This window comes from Artemia franciscana, unplaced genomic scaffold (assembly GCF_032884065.1).
Source record: "Artemia franciscana unplaced genomic scaffold, ASM3288406v1 Scaffold_898, whole genome shotgun sequence".
NCBI lineage: Eukaryota > Metazoa > Arthropoda > Branchiopoda > Anostraca > Artemiidae > Artemia > Artemia franciscana.
In genome coordinates this window covers 453,726-475,617 of record NW_027068936.1, presented here as the reverse complement: position 1 = coordinate 475,617, position 21,892 = coordinate 453,726, and the positions used below count along the sequence as shown (strand labels likewise).

At 34.5% G+C, this 21,892-nt stretch overlaps 2 long non-coding RNA genes across 2 annotated transcripts; one reads left to right on the top strand and one right to left on the bottom strand.

The window, feature by feature from the left end:
- Positions 1 to 94: 94 nt before the first annotated feature.
- LOC136043742 (uncharacterized) lies at positions 95 to 16,369 on the bottom strand. The gene is made up of 3 exons (XR_010621701.1): positions 16,297 to 16,369; positions 11,693 to 12,419; positions 95 to 952 (listed from the first exon to the last, which is right to left on the bottom strand). It is a non-coding gene; the product is annotated as an uncharacterized LOC136043742 (long non-coding RNA).
- On the top strand, positions 10,337 to 20,410 carry LOC136043743 (uncharacterized). The gene is made up of 2 exons (XR_010621702.1): positions 10,337 to 10,501; positions 19,544 to 20,410. It is a non-coding gene; the product is annotated as an uncharacterized LOC136043743 (long non-coding RNA).
- The last annotated feature ends 1,482 nt before the right edge of the window (positions 20,411 to 21,892 follow it).

Genomic DNA, 21,892 nt, shown 5'->3' with positions numbered 1-21,892 from the left:
TTTTCTAGGATTTATTTTGCACTAATTGCTATTTTTTTCGAGAGAACTAACCAATTTTGAATTCTTCTGGTATATCACACACATTTTATTTATAGATGAAGTATATAGAGAAAATGACAAAAAAGGAATAAGAGAAAGACAAAAACGAAATGACAATTATCAGAAAAGAGAAATAAGAAAAAACTCAAAAATAGACTTAACAGATATCGAAAAAAATAATAAAGAACATCTACAAAACACTGAACGATTTTTTACATACATATAACTTTAAAACATCACTGTATAAGAAGGAGATACCATGGATGAAAACTGATGTTACGATTGTGTTTCGAAGTCCTTTTTGATAGAGTGATTACTGGATTGGATTTTTTTACAGTTACGGATTAATACTGAAATTTGGGTCCATGGGTGTAAATTAAGTTAACATTTTGACCTTGGGTTTGAAGCAAAAATTTCAAAACTGCTAGACCAAGCTGACAAGTAGCTACGAGAGTATTGAACAAATCGCTATGCTGTTGACCCAGATAGGCATACCCAGGTGATGCTACTTTTGCCAAGACTGAGGTCGCTGCGTTCAGCCATCGTTGAAGAAATATTTTTCTCTAGTCTTACTGGAAGTGTTCAAATTTGGAATGTAATTTCCATTGTTCTACGAATGGATACTTTGGAAACAATGGCCACTGCTGGTAAATATTTGATTTTATCTCTTATATGTCTTCTAGGGCATTCTTGGGGGATAGTTTAAATGGCCAATTCTACTGGAAAAACTAGACACTAGCAATTTTTTAAAATGGTTTAAAAAATCTTATATTTTAATCCGTCAAGTTCCTTCTGCATTAAATATTCCTTTCATGCTGTAGATTTTACATTGTGTTCGGAGACACAGGATCTTCACAGTATAGATCAACTTTTACAGGTGGAAGTGTAGCCGACGAAGCACTAGAGGACAATCCTGAAAAATGAAATATCATGTTAACATCCCGGTATGGTAATAATATATAGGTGAATTTCTGCATATATTCCTCTCTCTCTCTCTCTCTCCCCCGTCCCATTCAACCAAGAATGCTCCGATATCTATGACCTCTAAAATATCTAAATTATGCATTGGCATAATCATCGTTTTTTTTCTTAGTTTTAAGTCATAGCGTGAAAAATCAACCTACAATTTGTACACTTGCCAACAATTCGTTCTCGAAAACTGTTTGATTTTATTCTGTATTAAATTAGAAAAAAAAATATTTCTACTGAAAGTAAGCGACATTAAAACTTAAAACGAACAAAAATTATTCCGAATATGAAGGGGACTGTCCCCTCTTCAACGCTTCGTTCTTTACGCTAATATTTTTTATTGTTTAAAAAATGGAGCTTTGAGAAAGGATCAAACTTTTGCGTAAAGATCTAGCCGTTTAGGAAGATACAGTCCCTTTCATATACGGAATAATTTCTGTTTGTTTGAAGTTTTAAAGTCGCTCCTTACAGTCAGTAGAAAAAACTATTTTTTTTTAATTTAATTTCTCATCAGTTTTTAGATAATTCCTGGAAATATGACCCCATATCCACGGAGAAACTACCTCACCTTTGAAATATACTCTAAACAATTCAGTCCCGGTGAATATATACCCTGGACAATTGCTCTTAACCACTCCGCGCGTGAAATTGAAACGGAAAAAAGAAATCGAGACATATAAGAAAAATTTTGTATAATAAATTTAAATTTTAATGCTACTCATTACCTCCAGGTGATTGTTTTCTCATTGTTTTGTTTTTTTTTTAATAGTACTTGAACTGTTACTACCGTTACCACGAACTGTTTGAGCCGCAATTTGCTCATATTTTTCTTTTGGTTTTTAATACGTATATGAGGGAGTTGGCCCTCCTCAGTACCTCGCTCTTTACACTAAAATGTTTGTGAATGTGTAAAAAGCATATTATTCTAATTAAACGGTCCTTGTCTATTGGGAGTCATTCATAAGTAATTGGAATCAAACATTAGCGTAAAGAGTAAGGTACTGAGAAGGGGGCAACCTCCTGTATGTAATAATTTCTGTTCGTTTTGAGTTTTAGTGTTGTTCCTTACTTTCAGTTGGAAAAACATTTTTTTATATGTATATACAACAACCCCAAGCCGAAAACATACAATGTCTTTGGTTTATTATCACACAAATGTTAAGATTGGACAAAAAATAACATGAACAAATTATTGTTTAAATCGTTTTTTTATTTAATGCATGTTTTGATTTTGGCTCTCTGCCCATGAATATTTAGAAAGCAAAAATTTTCATATTTTGGCTAATTGGCTTTCTCAAAGGTTTGATCGGACGATTTTAAGAAAAAGGAGCAGGGGAGAGGGCCTAGCTAACTTTAAATTTTTTATATATTTAAAAAGGCAACTTTTAATTTTTACGAAAATTTTTATTAGTAAAAAATATACGTAACTTACGAATTAACTTACGTAACGAGCATCTATATTTGTATAGTTTTATTACATATGAGGGGGTTCACCCACTCGTCAATACCTCGCTCTTTATACTAAAGCTTAAATTTGTCCCAATTCCTTAAGAATTACCCCTGAATCACAAAGGTCTTAGAATAAATAGTTGAAACTACTAAAAATACTTTAAAGTAAAGAGCAAGGTATTAGGAGGAGGTAAACCCTTCATATGCGTAATAATTTCTGTTTGTTTTAAGTTTTAATGCTGCTCCTTACTTTCAGTAGAAAAAACTTTTTCATATTAATTTTTTCATTGTTCTTTAAAAAAAATACTGTGCCCCCTCCATTGAAATTTTCTTCCACCATGAAAAATGCTTCTATGAAAAGTTCTCCCTGCATAACCCCTTACCCTTAACCCTTCCCCCTAACCAAAAAATCCCCCTGGAAGCGTCTTTACACTTCCAAACAACCATTACAATATGTAAACACTGGTAAAAATTTGTAATTTACAGCTCCTACCACGGGGACTGTGGGGGAAGTCGTCCCCAAAGATATAATTACTAGGTTTTTCGACTATGCTGAATAAAATGGCTATCTCAGAATTTTGATCCGGTAAATTTGGGAAACAATGAGCGTGGGAGGGGGCCTAGGTGCCCTGTAGTTTTTTGGTTAAATAAAAAGGACACTAGAATATTCGTTAGAATGAGCTCTCTCTTGGATTCTAGGACGACTGGGTCGAAAAAAATACTCAAAATACGCAAAAAATACTGAATTGCACATTTTTGTAGATAGGTGCTTGAAACTTTTGTTGAATTCTTTGTAGAGTTCTCTTATACACTCAATCTGATGGTGGGATTTTCGTTTGGGTTCTATGACTTTTAAGAAGTGTTTCTCCCTGGTTTCTAAAATAAGGCAAATTTTCTCAGGCTCGTCACTTTTGATAAGTAAGACTACTTGATGAAACTTATATATTTAAAATCAGCATTAAAATGCAATTCTTTTCATGTAACTATTGGTATCAAAATTCCGTTTTTTAGAGTTTTGTTTACTATTGAGCCGGGTCGCTCCTTACTACAGTTCGTTACCACGAACTCTTTGATTGTCAATAATGAGCTGCTGTAGACGACAGTAGTATGGCATAAACAAGCTTTCGGATGAGCAAAGGTCATGTGATGAAACTTTTAGAAAACTCCGTTTTTTAGAGTTTCGGCTACTATTGAGATATTGAGTTCCTTACTACAGTTCGTTAACACGAACTTCTTGATTCTAACTTTGGCGTAAATAGTGAGGTACTAACAAGAGGAATAAAATCCCTCATATACCTAATATTAAGGGTTTATTTTCTCGTCAATACCTCGCTCTTTACGCTAAAGTTTGAATTTTGTTCCAATTCTTCAAGAATGCACCCTGAATCCGAAAAGCTGTTTAATTAGAATAAATAGCTCTTTTGAAATTACTAAAAATACTTTAGCATGAAGAGTCAGATATTGTCGAGGGGGGAAACCCCCTCATATACACAATAATTTATGTTCGTTTTAAGTTTTAATGTTGCTCCTTATTTTCAATTGAAATAAACTTGTTTTTCTAATTTAATTTCTGATTTTTTAAAATAATACTGGAAAATCCAGCAGCCCCTTTATGGAAACTCTTTCCCCCCATGAAAAATTATTCCATGGAAGATACTCTCGCGTAACCCTCTCCCCCTGACCCCCCACCCCACCAGAAAAAAATCCCCCTGAAAATGTCTATATACTTCCCAATAACAAACATTATATGTAAACAACTGCCAAAGTTCAAAACTTGCATCCCTTCCCCCTAGGAACTTTGGGGGATTAAGTCGCTGTCAAAGACACAGTTACGAAATCTTTAACTATGTTGAACAAAATAGCCATCTTTAAATTTTGATCCGGTGACTTTGGGGAAAAAGAGCGTGAGAGGAGACCTCGTTGCCCTCCAACTTTTTGGTCACTTAAAAAGAGCGCTAGAGCTTTTCATTTCTGTTCGAATCAGCCCACTGATTACATTCTAGGACCACTGGGTCGATACGATCACCCCTGGGAAAAAACAACAACAAATGAACACGGATCCGTTGTCTTTCTTCTGGCAAAACTACAAAATTCCACATTATATATTTAAAATATATGCACAAAATCCCGAATATATGCTCAATTATAGGTGGAGTATTCCAGAGTCCCGTCTTTTCTTCAATTTTTATTTTTCTTAATTTCCCTTTGTCTTCTTAATTTTACATATCGAAAGAATTTTCCAGAGTAGACATTTCAGCGGAGGGATATTTTTTTTTGAGGGGGGGGGGGGGTCAAATTTATTTTTTAAATTAATATTAATTCTTTAAACCAAGTGTAACCTTTACAGTAAGGGAAGGAAAGAACGTAATTTCTGTAGACATAGCAAATACTCACACATTTGCATATTTCTGTTCTATTTCTTTTGCTTGTTTTTTTACGTAGTCTATTTACTTGGTCTAAATATAATTTATCTTTATTTTATCTTTAATAATAAATAAGTTTTGCTATTAAAGATAATATTCGCAGTTTTCTTTAAACCTTTGCCAGGTATTGTCTGCTTATAAGATAAGATAAGATAAGATTTATTCATCACGAAAACACACATACAATATTACATTTTACTATTTCCCCAAAGGCTCTTTGGCCTGTAAAAAAGGGGAAAATGAACGAGCCACTTACTCAAAAAAAAAATAATAATAATCACTTACTCAAAGAGAGAAGAGCAAAAAGGAAAAAAAATCACTTACTCAAAGAGAGAAGAGCAAAAAGGAGAAGAGAGGAAAATATAAATAAAATGAAAAACTATAGAAAACAAAACTAAATTGACTAATAGATTGAACAGACTAAATTAATTATGTAGATCTGTAGATAAAAATAGACTCCAATGAAATAATAAGGAAATATATATGCATACATACACGCATATACACATATAAAAAGAGATAAAATAATTTCTAAGAAGCAAATGAATTTTTAATATTTTTTTTGAACAAACCGAATGAGTGGCACCTTCAAGCTGATTCGGGCAACTTATTCCATACAATATAACTCGCAATTAAAGGATTAAAGTCTGACCTTACACAAGGAGTAAAAGGAACTTGAAAATGATTTTCGGTATTGCGAAGATTATAATTATTCTGATCAGAGGTGAAAGATGGCTGAACACTTAGGGGATGGGGGAGGTCACCATGAAGCTGAGAAAAAGTAAAATATGCACACGAAAGAATATACAGTGACTCGAGATCAAGTAATGGGATAACTCTTGAACGGTTAGTTTCCTTAATGAGGTTTCTAGCTTTATTATAAACCTTAGAAAGTGGTTTTAACAGTGAAGGAAAGGTTGACATTCATACTATTGGACAGTAGGAAACGTAAGATCGGATCAAGGAGTGAAAAAGGATTTCCAAAATTGATCCAGGGAAAATATGTTTGAGTTTCCTTAAAATACCGAGACTCCTGCATATCTTCATTTTAATCAAATCAATGTGACGCTTGAAAGACAAGTTTTCATCAACAAGAATGACCAAAAAACGAACATATCGATCTTTAGATCTGTGAATTATCCCATTTGGCTGATGAATTTCTGATAACTTGGGATAAATCTGAGAAACATGCAAAAATATCAAAAAATTTGATTTTGAATAATTTAGGGTAAGAAAATTAGCATCAAGCCATGAAATTACTATCTCAAACAAGTATTCCAAGTTTAATCGAAGCTCGGATTCACATTTCCCCGAAGTCCCGAGTGTGCTATCATCAGCAAAACAAACAAGGACATCAGAAGATGGCGAACTGTAGCTGCAACTATGGGCAAGGGAAGGTTTAGGATGACAGAGTCTACAGCAATGAATAGGTTTCTGCTTTTTTACTGCGTAAAAAAAATCATTTATATAAATCAAAATAGCACTGGCCCTAAAACTGATCCCTGAGGGACGCCAAAATTCACTTGTGATTGACAGAAATTAAATTGTGGATTGACAGAAATTAACCTATCATTCAAATAAGATTGAAACCAAGAAAATAAATTACCCCTAATGCCAAAATGAGACATCTTCGATAGAAGAATTTCATGGGTTAAGGAATCGAATGCCTTGCGAATATCCAGGAATAGAGCAGCCGGAATTAATCCCGAATCCAATTCAGAATGTATAAAATTAAAAAGGGTCATAGAGGCATGCTCAGTGGAGTGCTTCATTCGGAAACCAAATTGAAAATCATGAAGAAACTCTTTAGATTTTAGAAATTTAAGCAGACGAGAAAGCATAGCCTTTTCGAAGATTTTACTAAATACTGATAAAATTGAAATTGGTCGATAATTTGCTGGATCATTTCTTGGTCCACCTTTATACAGAACAATAATCCGAGCACGCTTGAGAGGATCTGGAAAAACCCCATATTTAAATGAAAGATTAACAAGTTTTGTAAGAGGCACAACTATTGAAGGAAGAATAGATTTAACTACCTTAGTAGGAATAGAATCTGGCCCAGATGAAGATGAGTCTTTCAAGCCATTAACAATTTTAGTAATTTCAATTTCTGTTACTGGCTCTAGAAACATAGACTTAACACAAGATAGCCCGAGGTAAGATCTATAGTCCGACTTAGACCGAGAAAAAGTAGCTGTGGAAGCGATATTATTACCAATACTAGTGAAAAATGAAGTAAATGCTTCTTGGACATTAAGCTCACCCTCTACAATCTCATCACCAATGACCAGACTCATAGGTAAAGAGCTATATTGAGAACCAGGTTTAAGCACAGAATTTATTACCTTCCAAGTTTTACGAATATGCTTATTACACGCAGCAAAATTATTTAGATAATAGAGAGATTTGGCTTTCCTACACAAGGAATTATATATATTCCGGTAGATCTTGAATTGACAAAGACGAATAGCACTCGTTGAAAGTGTAGCGCATTTATAATACCTCCAGAGATTATTTTTCCTTCTCCAGCTTTTGAGAAGTCCGGATGTCATCCATGGGTTTAGAGGAATAATCCTTTTAGACCTGCGATTAGAAGGTGGTACTATGCAAAGGCTAAGAATGGCCTCTTTTATGGTTCCATAAAACGACTCAAATAAACAAGAAAAATCCTTGTCATTATCAAATAAGCTCCACGAATTTTTCGCTAATTTAGAACCAAGAAGAGATAACTCATTCTCACCAAACCTAATAGAATAGGAATCAAACACTTGAGCCCGGTTATTCCTTCCCCGATTAAAACTGAATCGAGAATATATGGGAAAATGATCGGAGATATCAGTAACTAAAATTGAGTTTTTCTTCAAGCAAAGCGTAGAGAAGATATTGTCAATCAAAGAAGCTGTAACATTAGTTACTCGTGTGGGGATGGATGTAGTTGGTAGAGTTCGTGCGGCAAGCATGGTTGAAAGAAAATCAACTGAAGCCGAAGAATTTGAATCCATCAAATTTATATTAAAGTCACCCATTATGATTAACTGACACGGACGTTTCAATATTATGTCAAGTATTTCCTCAAGATTCCGAAGAAACAACGAAACCGCGCCACTAGGAAAACGATAAATATTGCCTATGATTAGATCAATACCATTAACTATAATTTCTATAAATTGTGACTCAAAGATACCTTCAAAATTCCTTGATAAGTCATCCCGTAAGCAATAATGCAAATTACTAGATATATACATGGCAAGACCTCCTTTAGCCATCTTGCAGGGGTTTATATGTTCCATTTTGTAGCCATGGATATCCAATAGCATTTCATTGCGAGAATCCAAAAATGTCTCGCACAAACCAACAACATCAGGCTGTCCATCCGAAACTATTTGTCTTAAATTATCTATTGACGAGGAAAGACCCTGAATGTTAAGCTGAAGTGCAGTCAGAGAATAATTTCCATTGGTAACCTCCTCTCCCCCCAATTCCGAAACATATTTACTATTACAACAGGGTTTATATTAGTCAGGTTTTGGTTAACCTGACCCACAGAATTATTCACAATACTAATTAGATCAAAAGGATTATTTTCAAGCTCGCAAAGGCGTCTCTCACGACTTAAAATATTGACAAAAGCAGGTTTTACTTGGTCCATTTAAATCACCGGATGAACAAAAAAGAAATCTTTACCTAAATCTATTACGAAAGAAAAACCTGTCAAAGGATTATAGACACATAAATAATTTATAGCACAGAAGGTACTATCGGGATGAACCATGAGCATGAAAAAAAAAATGAAACGAAATAAAAAGAAACTGTAAAAAAGAATGACTTAGGAAAGGATACGCATCAAGAAAATATTAACCAGCGAGAGTAAATGAAATCTCCTACCAAAACAAATCTCTCTAAATGGAAAAAAAGCAAGAAAGAAAAAATACATATAAAACGGAAAAAAAGAAAAGAAGAAAATATAAGCAAAAACCTTACAACAAAATAAACAAATGTAAAAAAACACTAATCATAACATATGAAACTAAGTAACTAAATACAGTCGGTGATAGAACGGATTTTCATGACTGTTGACCCTGTACTAGGCTTTGCCAAAATTTGACCCTGATCTGACCAAACATTTCGTTGACCATACTTGTCTTTCGCTGCGTTCAAAATGTCCCGGCGACGTTTAGTTAGAGACTCCGATACAAAAACACCAGTTGAAGCAAGTTTAGCTTTTGCTTTAAACACTCTACAGGCCACATCTTTGCGAGAAAATTTAACAACGATCGGAGCAACTCTAATAGACCTTTCTTCATGCTGTGTAGTCGGATTATTCAATCGCAGACGGTATACATTAATCAAATCAGAAGAAGAGACGTCTGTCACAGACATTTTGCTATTTATAATGCGAGATATTGTCGTACGAGTGTCCTCACCAGGTAACTGTTTTAATCCATGAAAAACAAGACTATCGAGTAAGGATTCCTGATCATAATCATCCAGCTTTTTTTCTATTCTACTAATCCTCTCCTCCAAATTTTCAATTTTATTTCTCAGACTACTTAGAGTCTGCTCAATTTTTCCAAACTTTGGATTAAACTCGAGTGTTACTGAGTCAAAAACCTGGCTGACTATCAGTTCAGTAGCCTCTTTCAATGACCTTGGGTCTTTAAACTTTTCAGTCACTTTCTTTGTTATATTATCCAGCAGATCACTTCTGGTCTTCTCTAGTTGGGCTTCAGTTGCAACTAATTTGTCATAAACTGGGGCAATACTTGAAGAAACTGAGTTAGACCCTAATTTATCACTTGCTTTCAGGACTAAAAAAGTCTTAGAAATAGTTTTATAAACTTCGGGGGTATTATCAAGTTCCACAATTGCTTTTTTGACAGCAGGTGTGGATGAATCTATCGTTTTAGGGTTATATTCTTGAAGATTCGCTTCTATTAGCCTAAATTCATCATGACTACCGTAACAAAAGACCAGATAAGTGGGCTTTCCGTACGAATCCTTTCCTATTTGCAAATCCTTTCCTATTTTCTCACAGGCCATAGTTTATAAATTTAGCTAGAATTTAGCTAGCGCAACATCAAACTGCTTGAAACGCTGCATCTTTAACAGTGTCTTATTTTTAGAAATCGATAAACAGAGCAAAAAGACTTATCTTTATGTGAGGGCCGAGCCTCCCTATTGCATCCAAGTGGATTCAAATCCAACCTGTATAAAGTCGGCCTAAAAAACTTTCCTTCGTATCAGTGAGCAGTGCCCTTTCCAAAGAGGGCCCACAATTTGCCAATTCCACAATAAATAATCCTCCAAAAAATTTCAGTCCCAATTTGCAAAACTTATTTCAGTAATTGCAAGTTACTTCGTAACAACACATTTAATTCAAGGCAGTAGCTAGCTCAGATCATGAACAATGTGAAAAGATAATCCGATTAGTTTATATGTTGTAACCTTGAAAACTGGTAAATGCGACTGCATTGAATGAATGCTAGATGTTGGCTTATTCCTGGAAACTCGTAAGGGTCTAACCTGTGCGGATTTTAATGAAAGTGTGGACCTCAGGCTGGATTCATGGATATGGCATTAAGATAAGATAAGGCCTCCTGATAATCACAATACACCATGTAAATATAGCTCCTGATTTAGTCTTTAAAAAGTCTTAGGCTACCTTAACGGGCCTAAAAGGCCTGAATTTGACTACAATGGGTGAAATTCATGCCTTTAAGAACTAGTAACAGTAAGGGAAGGAAAGAACGTAATTTCTTTAGACATAGCATACTCGTATATTTTCATATTTTTGTTCTATTTCTTTTGTTGTTGTTTTATCTAGTCTATTTATTTGGTCTAAATGTATTTATCTTTATATAATATTTAATAATAAATAAGTTTTATTATTAAAGATAATATTCGCAGTTTTCTTTAAACTTTTTTGTCAAGTACTGTCTGCTTATTATAAATAGAGGTGTCGATTTCCTCCCATCATAACTGTTCTAAGATTCTTATATGATTCTGGTTTAAACAAGGTGCCGAATACAAACCTTTCAACTAAAAACTAATTGAGGGATGGGTTGTGTGTTACAGAGGGGGGATGGCCCCATTTTGGTCTTACAATCGTTGAGACTAAAAATAATTATACGATCCTGGTTCGAACCAGTTGCAACGTGTCTATCTTTATTCAAATCATGATTGTGAAGAGACAAAGTGGTGAAAAATTCGTGTATGAATTTGATTCAAAGAAAGCAAACGTCTAGCTTCTTACTCAACATTAGCGGTAGGTTAGGGGAACCCTCAGAGAGATCAAGAGCCCACTTAGGATGTAAAGTCATCCAGATTAAAACTTCTTACATGCTTCTGATTCAAACAGGACGCAAAATTTTGGAAAAAGTCACAGAAGGAAGAATGGGCCGGGTTATGGTGGGGGGTTGACCCAATGGCCCACGTTGCCACGTAAATCTTAAAAAATTAAAATACTAGCACGATTGCAGTGCAAAAGACAGCGACGTGACCAAGTTTTTGGTTCGGAATCCTTAGAAACGGTGGCGGATGAAAATAAACGTAAACTCTTGAATTCTTTCCCGGAAACCCTTCGGCGGAGGTTTTCAGCCTTCCATCTCAGAAGGAAGAAAGCCCCATTTTAGTTTACTTAGCGCTACAATGCAGACACAACCCTTGATTTCAAAAAGATGCATGCTTATTTACATTCTAAGAATTTTTTGCTTCATGCCAGTGTCTAGTTTTTCCAGTAGAATTAGCTATTCAAACTATCCCCCAAGGACGCCCTTGAAGACCTATAAAAGATAAAATTCAACATTTACCTGCTGCGGCGGTTGTTTTCAAAGTATCCATTCGTAGAACAATGAGAATGACATTCCAAATTCTTACACTTCCAACGAGTCCAGAGAAAAATATCTCTTCAACAATAGCTGAACGTAGCAGCCTTAGTCTTGGCAAAAGCATCATCACCTGTGTATCCCTATCTGGGTTAACAGTATAGCGATTTGTTGAATTCTCTCGCAGCTTCTCGGCAGCTCGGTCTTGCAGTTTTGCAATTTTTGTTTCAAACTAAGTTCAAAATGTTTTACTTCGCATACCCCCATGAACCCGAAATTCAGCATTGATCCGTAACTTTAAAAAAGGCTGACTCAGTAATTCCTTTGTCAAAACGTATTTCGAAACACAATTGCAACATCAGTTTTCATCCATGGTATCCCCTTCTTATACAGTGATGTTTGAAAGTTGTATGCATGTAAAATTTGTTCAGTGTTTATAGATGTTCTTTACTAATTGATATGATAGTTGTGATATTTTTTTGTGTGTTTCTCTTATTCCTTTTTTCTGACAGTTGTGATTTCTGTTTTTGATTTTCTCTTATTCCTTTTTTATTATTTTCTGAGAAATATTTCTTCAACAATAGGTGGAGGTAGCGACATCAATCTTGGTAAAAGTAGCATCAGCTGTGTATGCTTATTTGGGTTAACAGCGTAGCGATTGGTTGAATACTCTCGAAGATTCTTGGCAGCCTTGACTTGCAGTCTAATTCACCTATAATGAAAAAAAATTCCATCAAATTATACCAAATGATAAAATACCTGCATGGATTTTTTCTGGTTGGGGTCTGGGGGATTTGCTTACGTGGGAGAATCTTTCCATTGAGGAAAGCAAGGATTAACATTAAAACTTAAAACGAACAGAAATTATTACGTATATGAGAGTGTTCGTCCCCTCGTCAATACCTATCTCTTTACGCTAAAGTTTTTTTTTGTAATTTCAAAACAGGTGATTATTCTAACTAAACGACCTTTGTGGTTCAGGGGTCGTTCTTAAAGAATTGGAACATAATCTGAACTTTAGCGTAAAGAGAGAGGTATTGACGAAGGGGCGAACATCCTCATATTACGTATATGAGGAAGCTCACCCCCTCGTCAATACCTCACTCTTTACGCTAAAGTTTGAATTTTGCTAAATAATGGCCGATATAAGCAATAATTTGTTTGTGTTGTTTTCTGGCCAATCTTAGCATTTAATTTTATCTTAAGCAGCTTCATAATTATTATTTTTAATAGTTTATCATAGTTTATATTGCAAATCCTTAGCTTGTAGATGTTATTAAATAAGAAAAAAGAAATTATTTTTCCAACTGAAAGTAAGGAATAGCATTAAAACTTAAAATGAACATAAATTATTACGTATATCTTTTAAAGATATTTTCTTTCATTTATTTCAGTCATTTGAGATTTGCTCAACTTGTCACTTTCATTTTCATAAAAATAGTTTTGATCTCTGTGGCTGTTTTATTACTATGCCTTACAAAATTAATTCCGCAAATATCGCTAATTTAAGCTACGTGGGAAAATCTTTCCATGGAGAAATTTCTCGTTGGGGAAGGGAATTTTCCATGGAGGGGGAGCTTGATTTCCCGACATTACTTAAAAAACGATCAGCGATTAAATAAAAAACAAGCTTTTTCAACTGAAAGTAAGAAGCAATATTAACTTAAAACTAGACTTACGTTGCCTGAGCAACGTGGGCTATTGCGGCAACCTTTGTCCGGCTTAGCCGAATAAAGTGTTGCGAGAGCAACACTTTCGTTTTGTTTTTTTGCTATCGGTTAAACGCTGCAGTTGTCAGTTTATCAAAGCTTTTAAAACGTTATTTTCAAAGAAGAACGTGATCAGTAATCACATGATCAAAGGCTATTCCTCAGCGTTGAAAAAAAATAATAGCAAAAGAATATCGAAAGAAGGGACTAAATTGACTTTGCAGCCAGTTGAACTTTATCCTTTTCATTCGTAGACATCGTGACGGATCAAGACTTGGAACAATATCTTATATTCTAGTTGGTATAATAAAGCTATTCGTAACTTTTCAGGATCAAAATACCATAGATGACACTCTATTAATTATTACGTAGCTATCTCGTTGTTTTAGTTCTAAAACAATTAACACTTAATTATAGGTTACAGTGAGTATGGTTAGGCTACACCAACTAGCAAAAGTTAAAACCGCTCTTCACTAAAGATGATTGTAGCCTAACAAACGATTATTACTTACAAGTCCCCTACGTGTCTTACCACTGGAACCAACTCGGTCTTATCATCAAATACATTAGAAACAGATAATAGGTACACCAAATAGCAAAATTTGCAAACCCTTCACTGCCGAAGATTATTATGAGCTAACAGCTGACCTTTCCTTACAAGTCCCCTACATGTCTGCTAATTGGTATTGGCTTATTTTTGGTTTCAGTGTGTACCCTATTACTGAAGTTGTCAACCCCTTGAAACTTTCGTAGTAGTATATCTCATGAAGGAATTTTTGTATCAAAAAATTGATTCTATATACTTTGATCAGCTCATCAAGAGCTATCGATTGCCGTCGAGCTTCTTGGGCCTATTACTTGATTTACTTTTGTAATAGTTTTCTTTAGTATTAATAAATTGATTGATTGATTGATAACATTTCTCTATCTCAATCCCAAGTCCGAGAAAACGAACGATAAACCCAGCGAAAATCATGGCAGCACTTTCGGACCCGTGGGAAAATGCCGCTTTTTTGCTTCTGTAAAATTTTCTATTTATCACTCAAAGAAGATATATTGGCTGTGGGGCCGGGTAACTCCCGCATATATTTAACGCTTATAGATTTTAGTCCATCTTCAATTTGAAAGTGGTGCCTGCCTGCTTGCCTGCTAGTACAGAGCTTTCCACTCGAAAGCAGAAACACACTTTGATGAAACGAAAGCTTGGCTCCACAACTTCAGATACTCCTCTCTGACATAGGCTACAAAACTCCACTTCACTTCTTACACCATAAGCTCTGGCTCGTGGACAAGCAAAAACCGTCCTTTTTGGCCCCAGGCAAGAGTTCTGCGGAGCTTTCCAAAACGTAATGCCATATTCATGAATCCAGCCTGAGGTCCACACTTTCATTAAAATCCGCACAGGGTAGACCCTTACCAGTTTCCAGGAATAAGCCAACATCGGCGGCATAGGAAAAAAAAAGTGTTGCCCTTGCAACACAATGAACAGAAAATATTACATATATGAGGGGGATTGCTTTTATTCAATAGCTCGCTCTTATGCTAAAGTTTCTTTTTTAACTGTTAAAAGAGGTCATTATTTTAATTAAACAGTGCTTTTGATTCAGGAGTCATTCTTAAACAACTGGAACACAAATCAAACTTAGGTTATTACAAGATTATTGTTACTTAAAATTAATATGCAAATTTTGTTTTTATTATTCATATACGGTGAGCCAGTTTAAAAACCTGCATTAATTCGAAAAAGTTCAGAAATATAATAAATAAACAAGTTTTTTAACCTAGAGTAAGGAGCAATATTAAAACTTAACACGAACAGAAATTATTCCGTATATGAAAGGGGCTGTCCCCTCCTCAATACCCAACTCTTTACGGTAAAGTTTTTTTTACTGTTTTAACAAGTAGAGTTGTGAGAAAGAATCAAAATATAGCGCACAGAGCGGGGCGTTGAGGAGGGGACAGCCCATTTCATATACGGAATAATTTCTGTTCGTTTTAAGTTTTAATGTCGCTCCTTACTTTCAGCTGGAAAGACTTGTTTTTATTCAATAGATATAAGTGCTGGTACTTAGCTTTTACTTTAATTAAATAAGAAAAATAATTTTTTTAACTGAAAGCAAGGAGCGACATTAAAACTTAAAACGAAGAGAAGTTACTTTGTATATGAAATTCTTCCTTAATGCCTTGCTCTTTGCGCTAAAGTTTGACTTTTTCTCTCAAATCTACTTTTCAAAACAGCAAAAACTTTAGCGTAAGTCGCTATTTTCTACAAGTGCAAATTCTTGACACATTTTATCATATCTTAGTTAGGCCTATACATGGTTTAAAAAGACGAACAGAAATTAAATAAAACAAAATAGGTTGATTTTCAACTGAAAGTAAGAAGCTACATTAAAGTTTAAAACGAATAGGAATTATTCCGTATTATCCGCATATACCTCCTCCTTAACCCGTCGGTCTTTACGCTAAGGTTTTACTTTCTGTCCAAATTCATTAAGAACAACTGCCGAGGCACAACCATTAAATTGGAATAAGAAGGTTTTTTAAAGCACCAGATACTTCAGCGTAATGGGTGAAGTGTTGGGGAGGAGCCACCCCTCCTCCTCATATCAATGCAGAATCCTTTTAAAACTGTCATAGCAGATAAATAAACACAAGAGAAAGGTTTTGAATCGCATGAGTCAATTAGGGGCGTAATAGCCCTACCGGCTAGTATAGGGTTTGACCTAGGGGCCTACACCCCTAAGGGTTTTAACCATTTTTTCAATAATATAGATCATCGAAGAATGTTTTGAAATGTTTAGGTTTCGCCAAAACCAGATGATTTCCTTAAAATGTATGTTATACATTTACCCTCTTAACTTAGCATAAACCACTTACTGCTATACAGTTTTCCATTTTTTATGTTTGCAGTTTTTTAGATATGTTGAATGTATCACTATTAAAACTTTACTGAATCAATGCCAATAAATTTTTCCCATTTATCCTAGTTTTAAAATCCTCAGTTTTTAATTATTCAAAACAATGGGACATAATTTCCATCACAAAGTCAAATAATATTATAATATCATTAATATTCTTGATACCCCATAAATTTATTATTCAAATTTCCCATAAATGACCTATTTCCCGACAAATACCCAATCCAGGTTAGCAACTTCTGTTAGCATATTTAATTATGTAACTAATATGCGTTTCGCTAGGTTCCTTTGCCTTTAATTAAATGAAGAAACACGATTTTTCATCTAAAAGTAAGAAGCAATAGTAAAATTTAAAACGAATAGAAATTATTACGTATATGAGGGGGTTTGCCCTATCGTCAACACCTTGCTCTGTACGCTCAAGTTTTAATTTTGTTCCAATTCTATAAAAATGACCTCTGAATCACAAAAGCTCTGAAAAACTTTAGTGCAAAGAGCGAAGTAGTGACGATGACCTCTGAATCACAAAAGCTCTGAAAAACTTTAGTGCAAAGAGCGAAGTAGTGACGAGGGGGAGAAACCCCTCATATACGTAATAATTTCTGTTCGTTTTAAGTTTTAATATTGCTCCTTACTTTGAGTTGAAAAAAACTTCTTTTTTAATTTAATTTCTGATCGTTTTTTTAAATAATACTGGGAAATCCGGTGCCCCTTCATGGAAAATTCCCTTCTCCGATGAAGAATTCTTCCATGGAAAGATCCTCCAGCCTAACTCCTCCCCCGACCTCCCACCGGAAAAGTACCCCAGAAAACGTCTGTATACTACGCAATTACCAATACTATATGTAAACAATGGTATAAGTTCATAACTTGCAGCCCTTCGCCAGGGACTTTGGGGGATTAATTTATCCTCAAAACATGGTTATTAGATTTTTCGACTATGCTGAACAAAATGACCATCTCAAATTTTTGATCAGGGCACTTTGGAAGAAAATGAGCGGGGGAGGGGGCCTAGTTGCCTTCCAATTTTCTTTTTTCCCAAAGTCACCGGATCAAAATTTAAAGATGGCTATTTTGTTCAACATAGTTAAAGATTTCGTAACTGTGTCTTTGACAACGACTTAATCCCCCAAAGTTCCTAGGGGGAAGGGATGCAAGTTTTGAACTTTGGCAGTTGTTTACATATAATGTTTGTTATTTGGAAGTATATAGACATTTTCAGGGGGATTTTTTTCTGGTGGGGTGGGGGGTCAGGGGGAGAGGCTTACGCGAGAGTATCTTCCATGGAATAATTTTTCATGGGGGGAAAGAGTTTCCATAAAGGGGCTGCTGGATTTTCCAGTATTATTTTAAAAAATCAGAAATTAAATTAGAAAAACAAGTTTATTTCAAATGAAAATAAGGAGCAGCATTAAAACTTAAAACGAACATAAATTATTATGTATATGAGGGGGTTTTCCCCCTTGACAATATCTGACTCTTCATGCTATAGTATTCTTAGTAATTTCAAAAGAGCTATTTATTCTAATTAAACAGCTTTTCGGATTCAGGGTGTATTCTTGAAGAATTGGAACAAAATTCGAACTTTAGCGTAAAGAGCGAGGTATTGACGAGAAAATAAACCCTTAATATTAGGTATATGAGGGATTTTATTCCTCTTGTTAGTACCTCACTATTTACGCTAAAGTTAGAATCAAGGAGTTTGTGTTAACGAACTGTAGTAAGGAGCTCAATATCTCAATAGTAGCCGAAACTCTAAAAAACAGAGTTTTCTAAAAGTTTCATCACATGACCTTTGCTCATCCGAAAGCTTGTTTATGCTATACTACTGTCGTCTACAGCAGCTCATTACTGACAATCAAAGAGTTCGTGGTAACGAACTGTAGGAAGGAGCGACCCGGCTCAATAGTAAACAAAACTCTAAAAAACGGAATTTTGATACCAATAGATATATCATATATATACCATATAAGATATACCAATCTTAACATTTGTGTGATAATAAACCAAAGACATTGTATGTTTTCGGCTTGTGGTTGTTGTATATACATATAAAAAAATGTTTTTCCAACTGAAAGTAAGGAACAACAGTAAAACTCAAAACGAACAGAAATTATTACATACATGAGGAGGTTGCCCCTTCTCAGTACCTTACTCTTTACGCTAATGTTTGATTCCAATTACTTAGGAATGACTCCCAACAGACAAGGATCGTTTAATTAGAATAATATGCTTTTTACACATTCACAAACATTTTAATGTAAAGAGCGAGGTACTGAGGAGGGGCAACTCCCTCATATACGTAGTAAAAACCAAAAGAAAAATCTGAGCAAATTGCGGCTCAAACAGTTCGGGGTAACGGTAGTAACAGTTCTAGTATTATTAAAAAAAAACAATGAGAAAAAATCACCTGGAAGTAATGAGTAGCATTAAAATTTAAATTTATTCTACAAAATTTTTCTTATATGTCTCAATTTCTTTTTTCCGTTTCAATTTCACGCGCGGAGTGGTTAAGAGCAATTGTCCAGGGTAAATATTCACCGGGACTGAATTGTTTAGAGTATATTTCAAAGGTGAGGTAGTTTCTCCGTGGATATGGGGTCATATTTCCAGGAGTTATCTAAAAAATGATGAGAAATTAAATTAAAAAACTAGTTTTTTCTACTGACTGTAAGGAGCGACTTTAAAACTTAAAACAAACAGAAATTATTCCGTATATGAAAGGGACTGTATCTTCCTAAACGGCTAGATCTTTACGCTAAAGTTTCATTCTTTCTCAAAGCTCCATTTTTATAACAATAATAAATATTAGCGTAAAGAACGAAGCGTTGAGGAGGGGACAGTCCCCTTCATATTCGGAATAATTTCTGTTCGTTTTAAGTTTTAATGTCGCTTACTTTCAGTAGAAACATTTTTTTTTCTAATTTAATACAGAATAAAATCAAACAGTTTCCGAGAACGAATTTTTGGCAAGTGTACAAATTGTAGGTTGATTTTTCAAGCTATGACTTAAAACTAAAGAAAAAAACGATGATTATGCCAATGCATAATTTACATATTTTAGAGGTCATAGACATCTGAGCATTCTTGGTTGAATGGGACGGGAGAGAGAGAGAGAAAGAAAAAAAAAAGAGAGAGAAATATATGCAGAAATTCACTTATATTATTACCATACCGGGATGTTAACATGATATTTCATTTTTCAGGATTGTCCTCTAGTGCTTCGTCGGCTACACTTCCACCTGTAAAAGTTGATCGATACTGTGAAGATCCTGTGTCAACGAACACAATGTAAAATCTGCAGCATGAAAGGAATATTTAATGCAGAAGGAACTTGGCGGATTAAAATACAAGATTTTTAAAACCATTTTAAAAAATTGCTAGTGTCTAGTTTTTCCAGTAGAATCAGCCATTTAAACTATCCCCCAAGAATGCCCTAGAAGACATATAAGAGATAAAATCAAATATTTACCAGCAGTGGCCATTGTTTCCAAAGTATCCATCCGTAAAACAATGGGAATGACATTCCAAATTTGAACACTTCCAGTAAGACTAGAGAAAAATATCTCTTCAACGATGGCTGAACGCAGCGACCTCAGTCTTGGCAAAAGTAGCATCACCTGGGTATGCCTATCTGGGTTAACAGCGTAGAGATTTATTGAATGCTCTCGTAGCTCCTTAGCAGCTTGGTCTAGCAGTTTTGAAATTTTTGCTTCAAACCAAGGTCAAAATGTTAACTTCATTTACACCCATGGACCCAAATTTCAGTATTAATCCGTAACTGTAAAAAAAAGCCGACCCTGTAATAACTCTATCAAAAAGGATTTCGAAACACAATCCTAACATCAGTTTTCATCCGTGGTATCTCCTTCTTATACGGTGATGTTTTAAAGTTATATGTATGTAAAAAATCGTTCAGTGTTTTGTACATGTTCTTGATTATTTTTTTTTATATTTGCGTTTTACTTACTTCTCTTTTCGAATAGTTGTCATTTCTGTTTTTGTCTTTCTCTTATTCCTTTTTTGTCCTTTTCTCTATTTACTCCGTCTATAAATAAAATGTATGTGATATGCCAGAAGAATTCAAACTTGGTTAGTTCTCTCGAAAAAGGTAACAATTAGTGCAAAATAAATCCTAGAAAAAGAAAATTCAAGGAGTAAAATAAAAAAACGACACAAAAAACATATTAAAATCATTTAATATTCGAACTGTGGGCTAGAATTTTTCTGTGTCCCCTTGCCAGTAATTTTTTTATATGTCTTTACACAAGCCAGGTCATCTTGTTTTCAATTAGTTCACAAATTCAGATAAGACTCTAAAGACTAAATCAGGAGCTATATTTACATGGTGTAGGGTGATAGGTCTTTTGATAAGCTGACATAAAGGTTTAAAGAAAACTGCGAATATTATCTTTAATAAAAAAAACTGATTGTTTATTAAGATAATGTAAAAATAAATTACATTTAGACCCAAAAAAAAGACAAAGTATTAAGAACAAAAGAAATAGAAAAAAAATATGAAAAACGTGCTAGTATTTACTATGTCTAAAAAAATTACGTTCTTTCCCTCCCTTGCTGTAAAGATTGCATTTGGCTTAAAGAAACAAAATCAATTTCAAAGATAAATTTGAGATCCCCCCACAAATATCCCTCTGCTGAAATATCTACCATGAAAAATTCTTCCAATATGTCAAATTGAGAAGACAATGGGAAATTAAGAAAAATAAAAATAATGAAGAAAATAAAGGATTTTGGAAAATTCCACCTATAATCGAATATATATGAAGAATATATGGTATAAAATGAAAGATTTTCTGAGAACAAATTTTAGATAAGGAGCAACTCGGGCCAATAGTAAACAAAACTCTCAAAAAAGAGTTTTAATAACAATTAATACATCGAACGATTTAGGTCTTTGTGGTAATTCTAAATATAAAAGGTTCGTTAAGTTTAGTGGTACACATCAAACGCTACAAGCCTGAGAATTTTGCCTGATTTTTGAAAACTGGGTAAAACAGCCGCAAGCTGTTTTATCATTATCAAACAGTTCATGGTAGCGAACTGTAGTAAGGACCGACCCAGCTCAATAGTAACCGAAACTCTAAAAAATGAGATTTTGATACCAATAGTTACATCAAAATAATCGTATTTTAATGCTGATATTAAATCTATAAATTTCATCAAGTTTAGTATTACCTATCAAAAGTTAGGAGCCTGAGAAAATTTGCCTTATTTTAGAAAATAGGGAGAACACCCCCTAAAAGTCATAGAATCTTAACAAAATCACATTCACCGTATCAGAGAACCCCACTGTATAAGTTTCAAGCTCCTATCTTGAAACTTATACAGGCAGCTAGGCCCCCTCCCACGCTCAATTTTCCCCAATGTCACCAGATCAAAATTCTGAGATAACCATTTTATTCACCATAGTCGAAAAACCCAATAGCTATATCTTTGGGGACACCTTACTCCCCCACAGTCCCTGTGGGTGGGGCTACAAGTTACAAACTTTGACCAGTGTTTACATATAGTACTGGTTATTGGGAAGTGTACAT